This window comes from Arachis hypogaea, chromosome 7, assembly GCF_003086295.3.
Source record: "Arachis hypogaea cultivar Tifrunner chromosome 7, arahy.Tifrunner.gnm2.J5K5, whole genome shotgun sequence".
NCBI lineage: Eukaryota > Viridiplantae > Streptophyta > Magnoliopsida > Fabales > Fabaceae > Arachis > Arachis hypogaea.
In genome coordinates, this window is record NC_092042.1 from 17,790,234 (window position 1) to 17,807,977 (window position 17,744).

At 34.0% G+C, this 17,744-nt stretch overlaps 1 long non-coding RNA gene across 1 annotated transcript; it reads right to left on the reverse strand.

The window, feature by feature from the left end:
• Positions 1-9,207: 9,207 nt before the first annotated feature.
• On the reverse strand, positions 9,208-12,424 carry LOC112702686 (uncharacterized). The gene is made up of 8 exons (XR_003811089.2): positions 12,400-12,424; positions 12,016-12,153; positions 11,602-11,778; positions 11,215-11,275; positions 11,033-11,128; positions 10,370-10,420; positions 10,085-10,255; positions 9,208-9,471 (listed from the first exon to the last, which is right to left on the reverse strand). It is a non-coding gene; the product is annotated as an uncharacterized lncRNA (long non-coding RNA).
• Positions 12,425-17,744: the final 5,320 nt, after the last annotated feature.

A 17,744-nucleotide genomic window follows, 5' to 3' on the forward strand; every position in this document is an offset into this window, starting at 1 on the left:
GTCGTTTGGCTTGCTGAGGGACTTGTCCCTTGAGCGTCAGTCATGGCTTGGTCCGGGCCATGACAAAGTGGTATCAGAGCTTTAGGTTTTCCTGTGTAATATGGAGCAAATATTCTTTAGTAAGATCACAATTGTGCAAATGGAAGCCGACCCATTTTCACAAAGTGTGATGTTACTAGAGGCCTATAGGAAGTTGTCCTCAAACTTTTGGTCTCAAAATTCTTTCTGTCTGTCCTATTATCTTTGAACTCCATATACATATGTTGTTGGTAATCCAATCACTTATTTACTCAATAGGTGGAAGATGCCACCTAAGAAAAGACGTGGTGGAGCTGTTAATGCTCCTGATACTGCTGAATCTAATAGAGCAGTTTCTCCGCCACTTGGAGCGCTTCGACAAATGCCAAGGAGACAAAGGATAGCTGTAGGCGCGAAGGAGAAAACCCCGCAGTAAGAGAGGCTCAACTGGACTTAGTGGCTGAATTAAGGGGAATGAATCAAACACTTTATGCGGTATTACAGGTCCTAACAAATTAAAATAGGGGTGGAGCAGGAATTCCTAGTATGCCAAATTCTCAACCTCATAGAGTTCATCAATTGTTTAGGGATCAAGATCCGCCAATTGAAAAGTATTTCAAGTTGAATTCGTCCACTTTCATTGGAGATTCGTTGGATAAAATCCACAATAATATCTAGAGGATGCAAAGAAAGCTATTCGAGCTCTCAAGTGCACCAAGGAATGGGCTGTTGAGTTAGTATCCTAAAACTTGTGTGGTTCAGCAAGATATTGGTATGAGTCTCTTCTTGAGAGCAAAAAAGCAGCTGGACTTCCTCCTCCTTCTTGGAAAGAGTTCACTGAAGAGTTTCTCACTCAATTTTATCCAGCGAATAAGCAAGCAGAAGATGCAATTGCCCTTGAAAGATTAAGGCAAGAGAATATGACAGTGACTGAGTATGTTAAGGATTTTACTAGACTTTCTAAGTGTGCTCCGTACTTGATGAATTCAGAAGAGATGAAAGTCTGTCGTTTCGTTCGTGGATTGGCAAAACCTATGTTCACTACTCTTATGCCTGAGGTCGGACGAATGTCTTTTAAGGATGTTCTAAACACTGCCTATGGAATTGAAGCTGGGATAACAGAGAGAAATGCTTTTAAGGATGTTGGTAAAAAGCCCAAGATGAAGGGACAATTTTCTGGTGGATCTAGTTCAGAAGGATTTCAGTCTCATCATGGTCAGACTAATCAACAAGGTTATTCGGGTTATCGAGCTCATCCTCAAACATCTTTCGGTGGGGTTGCTTCTTCTGGATCTGTTCCTATGAGTGTTTCGAGTCCAAGACCTTTTGTTGGGGGCACCCCTCAATCTAGCAGACATGGTTCTAATCAGACAAGACCAACTAAATCTTACTGCCAACAGTATAGGATCTACCATTTCCGTATATGTTTCAAGGCTACTGGTGCATGTTTTGGTTGTGGTCAATCTGGTCATCTTAGGAGGGATTGTCCAAATCCTAGAGGAGGCTTTGCTCTAGGTATTGCACGTCCTACAACACCAATGCCATCATTTTCAGCTATGTCTATTGGAAATTCTTCTGGTGCTAATGGTAGAGGAACTGGTGGCAGGGGTCAGAATTATAACAGAGGAGGGAGCTAAAGAGGAAGAGGTCAGACACGTGTGTATGCTTTAACACGTCAAGATGCTCAAGCTTCTAATACTGTGGTGGCAGGTACTTTACAAGTTTTTTCTTTAGATGCTTGAGTGTTTTTTGATATGGGTTCTCATTATTCATATATATCTCCACATCTTGTATCTCGTTTCGATAAACGACCTGAACTGTTATCCCACCCATTTCATGTTGGCACTCCACTTGGAGTCTCTACGGTGGTTCGAGTCGTGTTTCGGTCTTGTGTTGTTAGAATTAATACGGTTGAAACCTTAGCTGATTTGATCCTTTTAGAACAAATGGAAGATATTGATGTCATCCTAAGCATGGATTGGTTAGCAGCTTGTCATGCTGATGTGGGCTGTTACTCCAAAACTGTGAAGTTTGACATACCGGGTATCTCACCTTTTGTTTTTACGAGTGATGATTGTCCCACTTTAGCTAGCATCATCTCATCTATGAGTGCTATGCAATTGATGGATCAGGAAAACCAAGGATTTTTGGCAGTTGTTAGAGATGTTGATGCCCAAGTGCCTAGTCTTGATCAGGTTCCTATTGTTAGAGAATTTCCTATCGTGTTCCCTGATGAGCTACCGGGGATGCCGCCTGACCGTGAAGTTGAGTTTTTCACAGAATTGGCTTCGGGAGTCCAACCTGTGTCTATTCCTCGCTATCGTATGGCTCCAACTGAGTTACGAGAATTAAAAGTTTAATTGGAAGATATGCTAGAGAAAGGATTCATTTGTCCTAACACTTCTCCGTGAGGAGCTCCTATTCTATTCGTAAAGAAGAAGGATGGAACGATGCGACTATGTGTAGATTATCGTTAGCTCAATAAGATAACTGTTCGCAACAAGTATCTATTGCCAAGGATTGATGATTTGTTTGATCAACTTCAAGGAGCTATTTGTTTCCCAAAAATTGACTTGCGTTCAGGGTACCATCAATTGAAGATATAAGAGGAAGACATTCCAAAAACTGCTTTTTGCACTCGCTATGGGCATTATGAGTTCTTAGTAATGTCCTTTGGTCTGACGAATGTGCTTACAGTTTTCATGGACTTAATGAATCGAGTCTTCAAACCTTTCTTAGATCGCTTTGTTATCGTCTTCATCGATGATATCTTGGTGTATTCGAAAAGTGCTATGGAGCATAAATATCATTTGAGGATTGTGTTACAAACTTTAAGGGATCACAAGCTTTATGCTAAATTTTCTAAATGTGAGTTTTGGCTTGATCAAGTGACATTTTTGGGGCATGTGGTATCAAAAGATGGAATCATGGTAGATCCAAAGAAGGTTGAAGCCGTTCAGAAGTGGCCAAGGCCTACTACAGTGACAGAAATTCGTAGCTTTCTAGGGTTGGCAGGCTACTATCGGCGATTCATCAAGGACTTCTCGAGAATTTCGGCACCATTAACCAAGTTAACTCAGAAGACTGTAAAGTTTCAATGGTCAGAAGCTTATGAGGAAAATTTTCAGACACTTAAGGCTTGTCTAACCTCAACACCAGTTCTTATTTTACCTTCTGGGTCTGGGGGATTCTCAGTCTTTTGCGATGCATCTCGGATAGAACTTGATTGTGTATTAATGCAGTATGGCCGCGTTATTGCCTATGCCTCGCGACTACTCAAGAAGCATGAGAAGAATTATCCAACTCATGACTTGAAAATGGCAATAGTCATTTTTGCTTTGAAGATTTGGAGATACTACCTTTATGGTGAGACCTGTGAGATCTATACGGATCACAAGAGTTTGAAGTATATACTTCAACAGAAGGATGTAAATTTGAGGCAACGAAGATGGATGGAGTTGCTAAAAGATTACGATTGTACTATTTTGTATCATCCTGGAAAGGCAAATATTGTAGCAGATGCCCTCAGTAGAAAATCTATGGGTAGCTTGGCCCATATCACTCTTGCAAGGAGACCAATTGTTGAAGAATTCCATCAATTGGAGGCCGGTGGAATTCAATTTGACCTTAGAGAATCAGGAGTTTTCTTAGCACATGTTCGAGCCCAATCTTCCCTAATAGAACAGATCAAGCTGCACAACATGATGACCCGAAACCAAGGAAGCTTATAGAAGATGTTCGCAATGGGAGGAACTCAAACTTTTCTCTTGATCAAGATGTTTTGCGTTGTGGTCAACGCTTATATGTGCTAGATAACCACGACTTGAAGAAAACTATTTTGGAGGAGGCTCACAATTCTAAGTATATTGTTCATCCAGGCTCCAATAAGATGTATCAATATTTGAAACAATTATTTTGGGGAAAAGGCATGAAGAAAGACATAGGAGTTTTTGTTTTTCATTGCTTAACCTGTCAACAGGTTAAAGCTGAACATCAAAGACCTGCTGGGTTATTGCAACAAATTGAGATACCTGAATGGAAGTGAAAAAGGATTACGATGGCTTTTGCAACAGGTTTACCTCGTAGTTTTAAAGGGTTTGATTCAATTTGGGTAATTGTAGATAAAATGACGAAGTCAGCTCTGGTGCACGAAATTGCAATCACACTTTTGCAATTCCGCACAACTAACCAGCAAGTGCACTGGGTCGTCCAAGTAATACCTTACGTGAGTAAGGGTCGATCCCACGGAGATTGTCGGCTTGAAGCAAGCTATGGTTATCTTGTAACTCTTAGTCAGGATATCAATAATTATCAGGGTTGATTGTAAAAAGCAAAAGAACATGAAATAAGTACTTGTTTTGCAGTAATGGAGAACATGTTGAGATTTTGGAGATGCTCCATCTTCTGAATCTCTGCTTTCCTACTGTCTTCTTCTTCAAGCACGCAAGGCTCCTTCCATGGCAAGCTGTATGTAGGGTTTCACCGTTGTCAATGGCTACCTCCCATCCTCTCAGTGAAAATGTTCAATGCACCCTGTCACGGCACGGCTATTCATTTGTCGGTTCTCAATCAGGTCGGAATAGAATCCAGTGATTCTTTTGCGTCTGTCACTAACGCCCAGCCTTCAGGAGTTTGAAGCTCGTCACAGTCATTCAATCATTGAATCCTACTCAGAATACCACAGACAAGGTTTAGACCTTTCGGATTCTCTTGAATGCCGCCATCAATTCTAGCTTATACCACGAAGATTCTAATTAAGGAATCCAAGAGATATCTACTCAATCTAAGGTAGAACGGAGGTGGTTGTCAGGCACATGTTCATAGTTGAGAATGATGATGAGTGTCACAGATCATCACATTCATCAGGTTTAAGAACAAGTGATATCTTAGAATGGAAGCAAGCATGATTGATTGAAAAACAGTAGTAATTGCATTAATCCATCAAGACACAGCAGAGCTCCTCACCCCCAACCATGGGGTTTAGAGACTCATGTTGTAGAAGATACAATGAGAAATGTGTAAAGTGTCATGAGATACAGATACAATGTCAAAAGATCCTATTAATAGTGAACTAGTAACCTAGGGTATACAGAAATGAGAAAATGACGTAAAAATCCACTTCTGGGTCCACTTAGTGTGTGCTTGGGCTGAGCATTGAAGCTTTCATGTGTAGAGACTTTTTCTAGAGTTAAACGCCAGCTTTTATGCCAGTTTGGGCGTTTAACTCTAATTTTTATGCCAGTTTCAGCGTTAAACGCTGGGAATTATGAAGCTGATTTGCAACGCCGGTTTGGGCCATCAAATCTCGGGCAAAGTATGGACTATTATACATTGCTGGAAAGCCCAGGATGTCTAATTTCCAACGCCGTTGAGAGCGCGCCACTTGGGCTTCTGTAGCTCCAGAAAATCCACTTTGAGTGCAAGGAGGTCAGAATCCAACAGCATCTGCAGTCCTTTTCAGCCTCTGAATCAGATTTTTGCTTAGGATCCTCAATTTCAGCCAGAAAATACCTGAAATTACAGAAAAACACACAAACTCATAGTAAAGTCCAGAAAAGTGAATTTTAACTAAAAACTAATAAAAATATAATAAAAACTAACTAAAACATACTAAAAACATACTGAAAACAATGCCAAAAAGCGTATAAATTATCCGCTCATCAAGCTCCCTTTCTTCCAGTGCAGCTCGGTATGCTCAACTTTATGTTGATAATATAGTTAAACTACATGGAATTTCAATGTCCATTATTTTAGATCGCGAGCCTCAGTTTACCTCTCATTTTTGGAAATCTTTTCAAAAAGCGTTAGGAACTCGTCTGGATCTTAGCACAGCTTTTCACCCTCAAACCGATGGACAATCAGAGAGGATGATCTAGACATTGGAAGACATGTTAAGGTGTTGTGTTCTAGATTTTGGTAGAAATTGGGACAACTATCTATCTTTGATCGAGTTCTCTTATAATAATAGTTATCAAGCCAGCATTCAAATGGCACCATTTGAGGCTCTTTATGGGAGAAGATGCAGATCACTTATTGGGTGGTTTGAAGTTTGTGAGGTTAAGCTTTTGGGGCCAAATTTGGTACAAGATGTAGTTGAGAAGGTTCGCATAATAAGAGAACGTTTATTAGCAGCTCAGAATAGGCAGAAGGCTTATGTTGATAATAGAAGGCGTAACTTAGAGTTTTCAGTGGGTGATCAGGTATTTCTTCGAGTGTCGCCTATGAAAGGAGTGATGAGGTTTGGGAAAAGAGGCAAGCTTAATCCTCGTTACATTGGTCCATTTGAGATTTTGGACAGAATAGGTGCAGTTGCTTATCGCTTGGCACTACCGTCTGAGTTTTCTATGATTCATCCAGTTTTTCACGTATCAATGTTGCGCAAATACCTTCCCGACCCATCTCATGTGCTTGCACCACAAGTCATAGAGCTAAAAAAGGATTTATCGTTTGAAGAGGAACCAGTGGCTATAGTTGATCGCCAAGTAAAGAAACTACGTTCTAAAGAGATAGCATATGTGAAAGTTGTTTGGAAGAATCATTCGATAGAAGAAGCAACTTGGGAAGTGGAGGACGCTATGCGCGACAAATATCCGTATTTGTTTGAGTTTGAAGGTAACTATCTCACTTATCACCGTATATGAATTCGAAATTCGGGGACCGAATTTCTTAAGGGGGAGAGAATGTAATGACTAAAAAAAAAGAAGATGGAAAGCACGTGGGGGGCATATGCCCCCACTTAAATTTTCTTCCCTTCTCCCCTATTTGTCGAAGACTCCCATCCTCCCCCTTCCTTCTTTCATTTTCTTTTATTTCCTTCCAACAAAACCTAAAACCCTCTTTTCCTCTTCCCTTCTTTCTTATTCATCTCTTCCATCTTCTCATCTCTTCTTCTTGTAATCACACACTATCATTAAACCTACTTCTTTCATCTTACTTCTTTCTCCTCCTCTTCTTTATTTTATTAATTCAAATTTCATTTATCACAACTCTAAATCATGGAGTTTCAATTTAATGAGTGAAGAGAGCATTCCACTTTGAGTTTCAATTATTATTGAGGCTTCAAGGTAACTCTTTGACTCAATAATTAGCCATATCCCTAATTTTTGTCATCTCTATATTTATGGGTATGTATAAATCTGAATTAGGGTTATTATGATTAGGAAATTTGGGGCTTTTGGTCAAGATGAGTAAGATTATGTTAATTGACAATGCTAGTAGCTCACAAACATCATTATTGTCATATTTTTAGAGTTATAGAGTTATTGGACATCATTTAGTAGCTCGTTGGCGCACTCAGAGTTGCATCCGATTCTTTGAAATCAAGTTGTGAGTTGATATTATATCTATAATTGTTTTTAAATATATTATTATCAATATTTTGTTGAATCATTAATTTTGGAGTTAAAAAATATTTTATTATTGTGATTTTTGAATTTTTGAAATAAATATTGATTTGTGAAACTTACAATTTTATAAAAATACACACGAGATAATATTTATATATTTTGTAAAGCATACATATTTTCTTATTTGACTTTATTAAATTTTAATTAAATTTTAGTATGCATTCTTATATATATTTTTTATTTGCTATGGAAATTTAGCAATATATTATAATTATTAGAGATTTGTTATAAATGATTTGGTTTGGGAGACTCTGACTAGAAAACCATAGTTAATGGCGGTTATGACGTTAACTTAGATGCATCTAACTCAAATCTCAGCTAGCAGGGGCGTTGCTAGCCCAACGTGTAGGCCACACGTTGGATCTGTTATACCGTACGGGCACACTAGAAGAAAGGGCTACCCTTAGAGGTAGAGCCGCCATAGGTGTGTAATATTTGATTTGAATTGACTTTTGCAATGAGAACTCCTATTTTAGTTCATCCGCTTAACTACTTATCTATTTTTTTTGCATAATTAATTAATATGAATTTCTCATCTCTGAAAGAAAATATAATTTTCAAGGTAAACTCTGTATTGTCTCGTGTGGGTTATAGATGTAATGTTTGCTCATTGAGTTGCAAAACTCACCCTATTATATTCCCATATTTTTCAGATACAGGAGTCATTCCAGGTTCCATTCCACCTGCCCCTCAGTAGATCTTAGTCATTTTGGTGAGCCCTTCTTCCTTCCAAGGGTTAAGTAATTATATAATGGAACATTTGCTCAAAATTTAGATTATGTCAATGCTCCATATGTCACAAGTAGGATCCTCGTGTGGGTTATGTTATTTGAATCTTGAACTGTTTATGTAGTAATTATGATTTGGATATATTTGATTGTGGATATGATTGGAATGTGTTGTTGTTATTGTCCTTGGAAATGGATATTTATTATTGATACACAGGGAGTTAATATTTATGTTGATAAGGTCCTAGAAACAGAGGAGATTCTGTCCATTTTTCTGAAAATTTGGTCGTTTGGCTTGCTGAGGGACTTGTCACTTGAGCATCAGTCATGGCTTGGTCCGGGCCATGACATTATGTGTAATAAATATTTGAAAGAAGAGAAGTGAAAATATATATTAAAAAGATAAGTGATAAAAATTTAAAATTAAATAAAAATTAAAATAATAATAATAATAATTTTGTGAATAATATTTTAGTAGAATAGAAAGATAGAGAGAGAAAAAAATGAGAGAGAAAAGGAAAAGAAAAATAAAAAAAGAAGGAGAGATACATTACAAGAAAAATCACTTTTAGCGGCCATTTATTTTGCTTTTAGCGGCAATAAAAATAGCCGCTAATACATTTACCGGCAATTAGACATTAGCCGTCTTATGCTTCGCCGCTAAAAGGTTTTAGTGGCAATTATAACATTTGCCGGTAAAGACCTTTTTAATGGCCGCAAAAAATATATAACTATTAGCGGCCATTTTCTTGGCAATTTATATGGCTACCAAAAGTAATTCCAAAATTACAATGTTATTCATTTTTAGCGGCCATTACTATTGCCGCCAAAATCTATTTTACCAGCAATTTATATGACCACTAAAAATAATTCTAAAATTGTAATATTATTTACTTTTAGTTGCCATTACTATTGCCGCTAAAATCTTAAAATTTTTTTAGTTATATTATACTCATTTTCTTAGAAACAACGAACTACTTTTTTTTTTCTAGAATCTCAATTGTTTGTGCCACCAATTATTATTATTATGCATAATATAAATATACTGAAATTAATTACTACAAAATGAGATATTTCATTAAACTCAAAATATTGATACACAAATTTCTCTTAAGTATACACTTGTGAGCAAGTTGCAATGAATCATAAATACAACTATGTCCTAGATCACAAAATAATCAAACAAAATGAAATCCAACATAAAAATGTATTAACTATAGTAACCTAACCATGAACAAGCCTATAAATATAATCCATATATACTTGTGCTTCCTGGATCTTCATAGGATTTCAACTGGCCTTGGCTTCTGACAATTTTCCTAAAAAGCAATAATATTAAAAAAGCAATAATATCTATCATACATCACTATATGTCTCCTATTTGAAAAAAGCAATAATATATATTCTCAATTAACAGATTCAAAGTAGTATAATAATTAAGTAAATAATGAACTTTGTGACAATAAACTAAATGATATAAATAGTACAAGATTCTTGAATAATTGAGAATGTTTGAAACCTTTGCATAATTATTATCACACTTTGAATTCATGATTCGATACAACCACATTGAGTAAGTTGCATAATGCCACAATACTTATCCATCAATTTAGAATGAGAATTTTATTTATGCTTAGATTAACTTGATGCACTTCTACAATTATCAGTTTATTCCAAATCTAGTTGAAGCTATAACAAGAGTAGCTTCATATAAAAAATTAGATGATTATTGCATAATAAAATTATACTATGAAAGCTATAAACTTAAAGTAGTCAGTGCGACCTCAGCACCCTTATTCCTAGATTTTCCACCAGCACGATTTAGGGATTGTAGTCAGCAGAAAGAAAGAATAAAAAAAATAAAATGATCTTAATAATCATTAACAGAATAGAAAATTTCTAAGCTAAATAAATGATACAGCATAAGTTTACCTGATCCATATCTTTACAAGTTAGGACGCCAAAAATGCATGGAACACCTGTAGTCACTGACAATCATAATTTACATCCCAAATAAAAAAGAACATGGGCAGGGGCCTTAATCATATTGTATCTTATTGTATCTCCACGCTCTATTGCATGCTGAGATGATGAACCCATTATCTAAAAAGAAGTTTATAAATAAAAGACACATGTAATATTCTGGAAAACATCGACAAGTAAAATATTCCAGCACCACCATGAGAAAACTTATTAAAACTATCATTATATATACACCTATAACGAACGAATTCTGACAATGCAGCTGCAACAGCTTCCCTTTTGTACCTATGTTTTCATCAAGAAAAGAAATTTGTCAAAATTTTTCACTATTTTATAGAAGAAAATTTTTAAAGTCAACAAAAGGTGATAAGACAACCACACAAGTTATTAAAAATAGGAGGAGAACGAAGAAAAAGGTTAATAACATTGCAGGCACAAAACAGAAGGTGGAACTAAATTCAAAAAATAAACACCATAATCACTTCTGGTGATAAGAATGTTCCAAGGATATCTTCTACTCATTACTTAAAACTTCAGTCAATTTTGAACTATTATAGGAAAAGATGATTATAGTGAAAGTCAGGTACCTTTCTGAGGAAGATGATAAGAAAAACAGAACAATATAAGTTCACCCAGAATTAAAAAGTAAGTTAGGATTAAACTCCTAATAACTTACCAAAAGACAGAATAGTTTATCATACAATTCGAAATCCTAAATCCACCTAAAAGCTTCAGCTGTCAGAGAACATGTAGAATGGTTTTGATTTATATTTCCAAAACTATCAACTGATAAAGCTAAATAAAAAAATTCTAATACTAAACATCAGAAATTTCTTTTTCACTGTGCAATGTATCTGAATATTATAAAGAGGAATGTAATTAGATATATGGCATAACCTCTTTTGGTCGTTTTATAGATATGCAGCCAGCTATATCTCCAATGAGATTAATCCACCCCTCATTTTCAGATAATTCACCATTTCTCGCTAAAATCTGAACAAAGAAATAGTTTGTCATATTGTTTCACTTCCAAGGCCATATCTTAAATCCCTAAAATGGAGCAATTTGAAAACTTATACCTAGCCCATCTCAAGGTCACCACCACATTCAAAAAATGCTTGGAATGCAGCTAGAAGATTCCTGCACAAGAGGAAAAAAGGGAATCAAACACAGGATTCACAAGTGAAATAGCACGCATAGTTATATAAGAATGGCAACATAACTTTTAAATAAAAACTCTTATGTTTACTAGTCGTGAGAGAGAGAGAGAGAGAGAGAAACTGAATTCCGTTATTGTTATTGAGTTTGTACTCAGTTCACTATATATAGAGGTGTGAAGTCATTCTAATCTTTAGTTACAATCTCTCTAACTGCTCTTTAGTTAAGTTTCCTAACTATCTAACAGATTCTGACCCTCCTACACTTTCTATAGTTTGATGCTCCTCAATAAAAGAGTGTCATAATACCTTATTGCTCCTGTTGAGGACACCATCCATGGAAGCACTCTTTGATTCGAAACCCGAAAAACCACCAACCTCCTGCATGTATCTCTTGCTGCTCTGTATAGATGGTTTAGCCCTGACCATCTTGCTGGTGCATTTTTTTTCACTGTTATCAATCACTGATGATATGAAAATGAGACCCTGTAGAAATGATACATCAAACTATATGTTAAAATTGTGAAGAGGTTTAAGTTGGTGAAGTAAAAAAAGCTTAGTGTATATCTATCTTCAAAATTCAGGGGAGCGATTCATAAACTGGTCCAAATTTCGAACAATTTACCAAACACAATCCTCATTATCCAAATTCACGTAGCAACATATATATAAGGGAGACACAAAGTTAAATGTAAGAACAATTAATTCATAATTCTAGCATACCTTGAGTTGTTCTTGGTGCAGTGACTCATGTACAGTGATCTGTCACTTAGAAAAGACTAGCCATAAGAGGAAATGACCGGAAGAGGTGGCAGGCTTTGATGAGCTCGGTGTGCTCATCACTGATGGCGGATACCACTACTGCGATGAAAGCAATAATAAACATTTCACCAACCAATCATAATCCTATATGCCTGAAAGCAATAATATAACCCCTATATATACACACACACACACACTCGTCTCCACCAATCCAACACACTCATTCCAATCATCACACAACACAATTCTTCAAAGAGTGTATCTATCTCTAAACACTAAAGGCTAATAATTGAATAAGCAACTGAATATAAAAAGATGAAGAAGCAGGAGGTAACAAGATTGTACCTTGTCTTGCTAGTGTTATGTTGCACCATCATTCAGGCATTTTCACAAACACCTGCAGTGTCCCCAAAACCAGCACAAAAAGCAGCAGCATCACCACCAAAGGCAACTACAATCTAAGCACTACCATAGCATTTCAAAAAGATTAAATAAATTAAAAAATAGATCAAGATAAACGAAAAATTTTATTCTAGTGAACATGCATACATTTTTCGGGGCCAATTGAAGAGACCAATATACGGTCCCAAAGAAATACATGAAGGAGAATTGGAACTTTGGTGTGTCTATGCAATGAAAGTTTGATGCTCCTCAATAAAACAGTGTCATAACACCTTATTGCTCCTGTTGAGGACACCATCCATGGAAGCACTCTTTGATTCAAAACTCGAGAAACCACCAACAACCTGCATGTATCTCTTGCTGCTCTGTATAGATGGGCCTTGACCATCTTGCTGATGCGTTTTCTTCACTGTTATCAATCACTAATGATATGAAAATGAGACCTGTAGAAATCATACATCAAACTATAAGTTAAAATTGTGAAGAGGTTTAAGTTGGTGAAGTAAAAAAAGCTTAGTGTATATCTATCTTCAAAATTCAGGGGAGCGAAGCACAAATTGGTCCAAATTTCGAACAATTCACCAAACACAATCCTCACTATCCAAATTCACACAACAACATATATATAAGGGAGACACAAAATTAAATGTAAGAATAATTAATTCATAATTCTAGCATACTTTGAGTTGTTCTTAGTGCAGTGACTCATGTACAGTGATCTGTCACTCAGAAAAGAGATCAGAGGAAATGACCGGAAGATGTGGCAGGCTTTGATGAGCTCGGTGTGCTCATCACTGATGGCGGATACCACGACTAGGATGAATTCGAAGGAAGTTTGGAAAATCGCAGGGGGAAGTGATAAAGTCGAAAAAAAAACAAATTACTGGAATCAGAAACTGATAAAGCATTGTTGAATCACTGAGAGAAGAAAACCCTAAAATTTTGATAACGAATTTCTAAATCACTGAATTACGGGTTTAGCCTACAATAAGCGCATGCGATAGGGAACTAAGAAAAGCAAAATCCAATCTGAAAGAACAATTAACTTAGATAAAATCACAAATTGATAAGATATGAAAAAAGATTGCAGTAGAACACAAATTAAGAGCACAAGAACATAATTAGGAGGGAGATTAAAGAACCTGTATCTTATGACTAGAGAGCGATTTAGATTTCAACTGAAATTAGCACAAACTTGTTCGAGAAAAAGATTTAAATCGTGATTAAGACTGAGATGAAAAGTGAGAAGAGATTCGAGCAATGAAGAAGATGGAATGATGGAGATGTGAGAGCAAGATCCAGAAAAAAAGAACGAGATCGGTGCATGGTTCTCAAAGTCCATAGAGAATGTGTTTGAGTGAAGGTAAGCACTCAGGCACTGAAAGAGTAGTTTGAGTGAAGGTAAACAATCAGTCACTGAGAGAGGGAGATGTTTCACAGTTTCGGGGCAGTTGCTTTTGTTAGTTTTTTAGTTTTAGTATTTATTTTAGTGGTAATAGTTTAAATGGCCATTAGAAGTTATAGTATTAATGACAAATATACAATTGCCGTTAAAATATTGTTTTAAAGAGAGAAATTATGGCAATAATATTATTGCCATTAAAAGTTTGTCGCTAAAAACCTTTTTTCTTGTAGTGATATAGAGTTTGTTAAGTTTAGAGAAAAAAATTATTTTTATTGTAATGAAAGACTATCTTGTGACATATTTTAGTTTATCAAATTAGTAATATAAAATATAAATTATATATAGAGTGAGAAAGGTTGAGAGAAATAGAGAAAGAAATAAATATAGATAAAAGGATGGAAGAATGAATAATTTTGGAAAAAAATATTTCATGTTAATTTTAATGAAAAAATGTAATGTGATACATTATATTTTATTTGTCAAATTAATAATATAATATAACTATATCTCAATGTTAATTTTAATTTTAATTGTAATTAGAGAATGTCATATTGTATATTTTAATTGTGAAATTTATAATTAGTCATTAATAATAATATATAAGAGATAGAGATAGAATGAGTGAAGGAATGAGAGAGATAGAGAAAGAATCAACGGGAGCGAAGAGGAGAAGAGAACTCCTTAATTATAGAGAGAAAGATTTGATTTTAATTACAATAAAAAAGTAACATGTAATTGTTTCATCGATTTTTAGCAAATCGAAAGTGGTTCGATATCTAATGGTCTAAGAACAAAACATACTCTTCTGTGAGTATTAATTTTTATAAAGTGCATCAAAAGATCTTTCTATCGAATACAAATAAAAGAAAGTCTGAAAGATAAATAAAATAAACTTTAAAAATAAATTGACTGAATTTAAAATAAATTGCATTCAATTTAAATAAAAGCTATAAATCGCCTTCGACAAGATTGAAGGGTTTTGAAATCGAAGCAATAAAGTAATGAACTTTGAAAGGAAAATAAGAAAAGATAAACGTGCTTGAAAGATAAAATTGCAAGAAAAATAAAAAATTACAAGAAATGCAAATGTAAAAAAAAAAAGACACGGAAGAAACTCTACAGAAAAATGACTCGAACATAAATTCAGGTAGTTGCTGGAATATGAGTGTGCTTGAGTGTTTTTTTAAAGCAAAGTTTCAATTTTTTTTCGTCGATCTTTTATCTATTTATTGAAGTCCTTAATCAATCAAACTCAAAAATAATTTCCGATATTACTAATTTTTAAGCAACCGTTTTTTCTCTTTTTGTGCAACGTAGATAACTGCCCAAAATTAACTTCAAATAAAAATCTTTATTTTTTGACTAAGTATATCTACTACTTTTTGTTTTCCAATCTCCAAAATAATCCTTCTCGATACGAATTTTATTCTTCGAGATAAAAAAATCTTGTACTTCGACTATGATATTTTCTGAAATTAAATATTTTAATTAACAATAATATATTTTAATTATAAAATTAGTAATATATAAAGAATAATAGATATTATCGACATTTGTTAATATATGAACCTTAAAAAAATCAAAACCGTACGTATCAATAATGATGTTAACAAAGTGTAGTTTATCTTTAGCCATACGATACAAAAGTTAAAATGCCAACAATATTAATTTATATTGGTCGGATATTTTTAATTAGTAGTCTAATTTTTTTTAATTTAGTAGTTTAATATTATATTTTTTTACTAATACTTTTAAATATTATTAGTAACAAATAATAAATTGTGTTGACTATGTGATTAGTGATAAATCTAAAAAATTTTGATAATGGAAATAAACTATATATAATATGATAATAATTTTCATAATAAAAAGATTATGTTTACATAAAAAAATTAGCTATCAAATTATCTAATATAAATTTGTGTATAAATAAATATATTGCTTAATTTAGTTTTAATGTATATTTTATATTTTAAGATTTGTATTTCAAGATTTATTTTGTATAAGAGATTATTTTTTGTATACGTAGTAATTGTTATATAATTATATTTTGTTATTGTAAAATATGATTAATATTCAAAATATCTAATTACAAATTAAAATACTAAAATAATAATTTAAATAATAACATATAATTTAAAATTTAATTTTTTATATTTCATATTTTGAAAAGATTGACCAATTTTTTCCTTAACAATATAATCAAAATGTCTCTTTTATAAATATATGTCGTTAAAATGTCATTTAAAAACTCAACTTTTATATAATTAGCTTTTAATAATAGTTATAGTTGAAAAAATTCATTCAATTAGGGGTTTTTTACCTAAATAAATTATATAGAAAGCAAAATTACTGGATTCCCCTAAAATGAATTTTGCAACGTGATTACCCTCTTTCTATTATTATATAAATCGTCCTAGGCTGTGTAGGGTTATGTAAAATGTGAATCATCTCAATCTGGAACGATTAATGCATGAACTAGTAAGGGAAAGAAAGCGTAAATCGTACCAGTGCCTCTAGGGTTAAAAGGATAGTGTAAATCGTCCCAGGCTTCTAGATTTCACGTGTTCCTGGGCTAAAACTCATTGGGTTGGCTGAAACCTAGCAGCCTAGGACGATTTACACTGTCCTTTTAACCCTAGAGGCCCTGGCACGATTTACGCTTTCTTTCCGTTACCAGTTCATGCATTAATCGTTTCCACACCGAAACCAACCTTTGCTGTCAACTCCTTGACCAATGGACATCTGATCTAAATTGAGAAAACTCTTGCAACTCTTTGCATGCCATAAAATTCTTCTCCAAGAATTAGGCTCACATATATTTATGTGTGTAGAGATAAAGGAATAAAAATCCTTGTTATTCTCTCTTCTTTTTAAATTTTATATTCCTCTACTCTTGGCATACATATATATAGTATGAGATTTGTTACTGATTTTAAATTTAAATCTCAATTCAAATTTAAATCATATCTTAAAATTCTAAATCTGAATCCTACAAATTTATGAATCAAATCATAACTCAATTTGAAACAGAATCAGTTAGGATCTCATCCAAATTTAGAATTCAAATTTAGAAATAGAATAACTAATTATTATCAAATCTCATTTAATATTCTCAATTATCATACTATTATTATATTCTTGGTGCTAGCAAAAAAAATAATAATATTCTAATTGAATTAATATAATTATTTATTTGATCAAATCAAAATAATAATTAAATAATTCTATAGCAAAGATTAGAACACTCGTTAGTGTGTGACCCCATAGGTTCAATACTAAGCGGGTAGTAAATTAGTCGTACTAAATTTACTAATCAAGGTTGGCGTCTAGCAACACTCCTCAACGACCCGATAGTATGAAGTAATATATTTTTACTAAGAACCTTAGAAGAACAAAGTATAATTCCTTCCATCTTTCCAGCTCTTAGTTAACCCTTAGAGTATGGTTTAATTGTCAAACTCTAATTTGTTACCATTATTATAATGAACTGTGAATGACCTAAGAAACTCATTTCTTTATTCATTCAATCTCCTTGGCCAAGGTTTTATTCATCTCAGTCATTATAATCATAGAGCTCAAACTCTTTACCGAGAGTTGACGGACTCCTTATTGACTAATCATTAATTCTACAAGTATTTAAATCATACCCAATATCTATTCAACTAGCACCCTAAGGTATTAGGTGTCCGGAATCAAAGTATAATAAATACGTTGTTAATTACTATGATAGTCGCAGCTCAAAGGAAACTCTATTACTATGTTCATCTTGAAAATATCCTATTGACAAATATGCGGTAATTATAACCATTAGGAATTCTCAGAGTGAGCCAGTTCAATGGTCATATCCCTATATGCACCATCTATATATATAATTTAATAA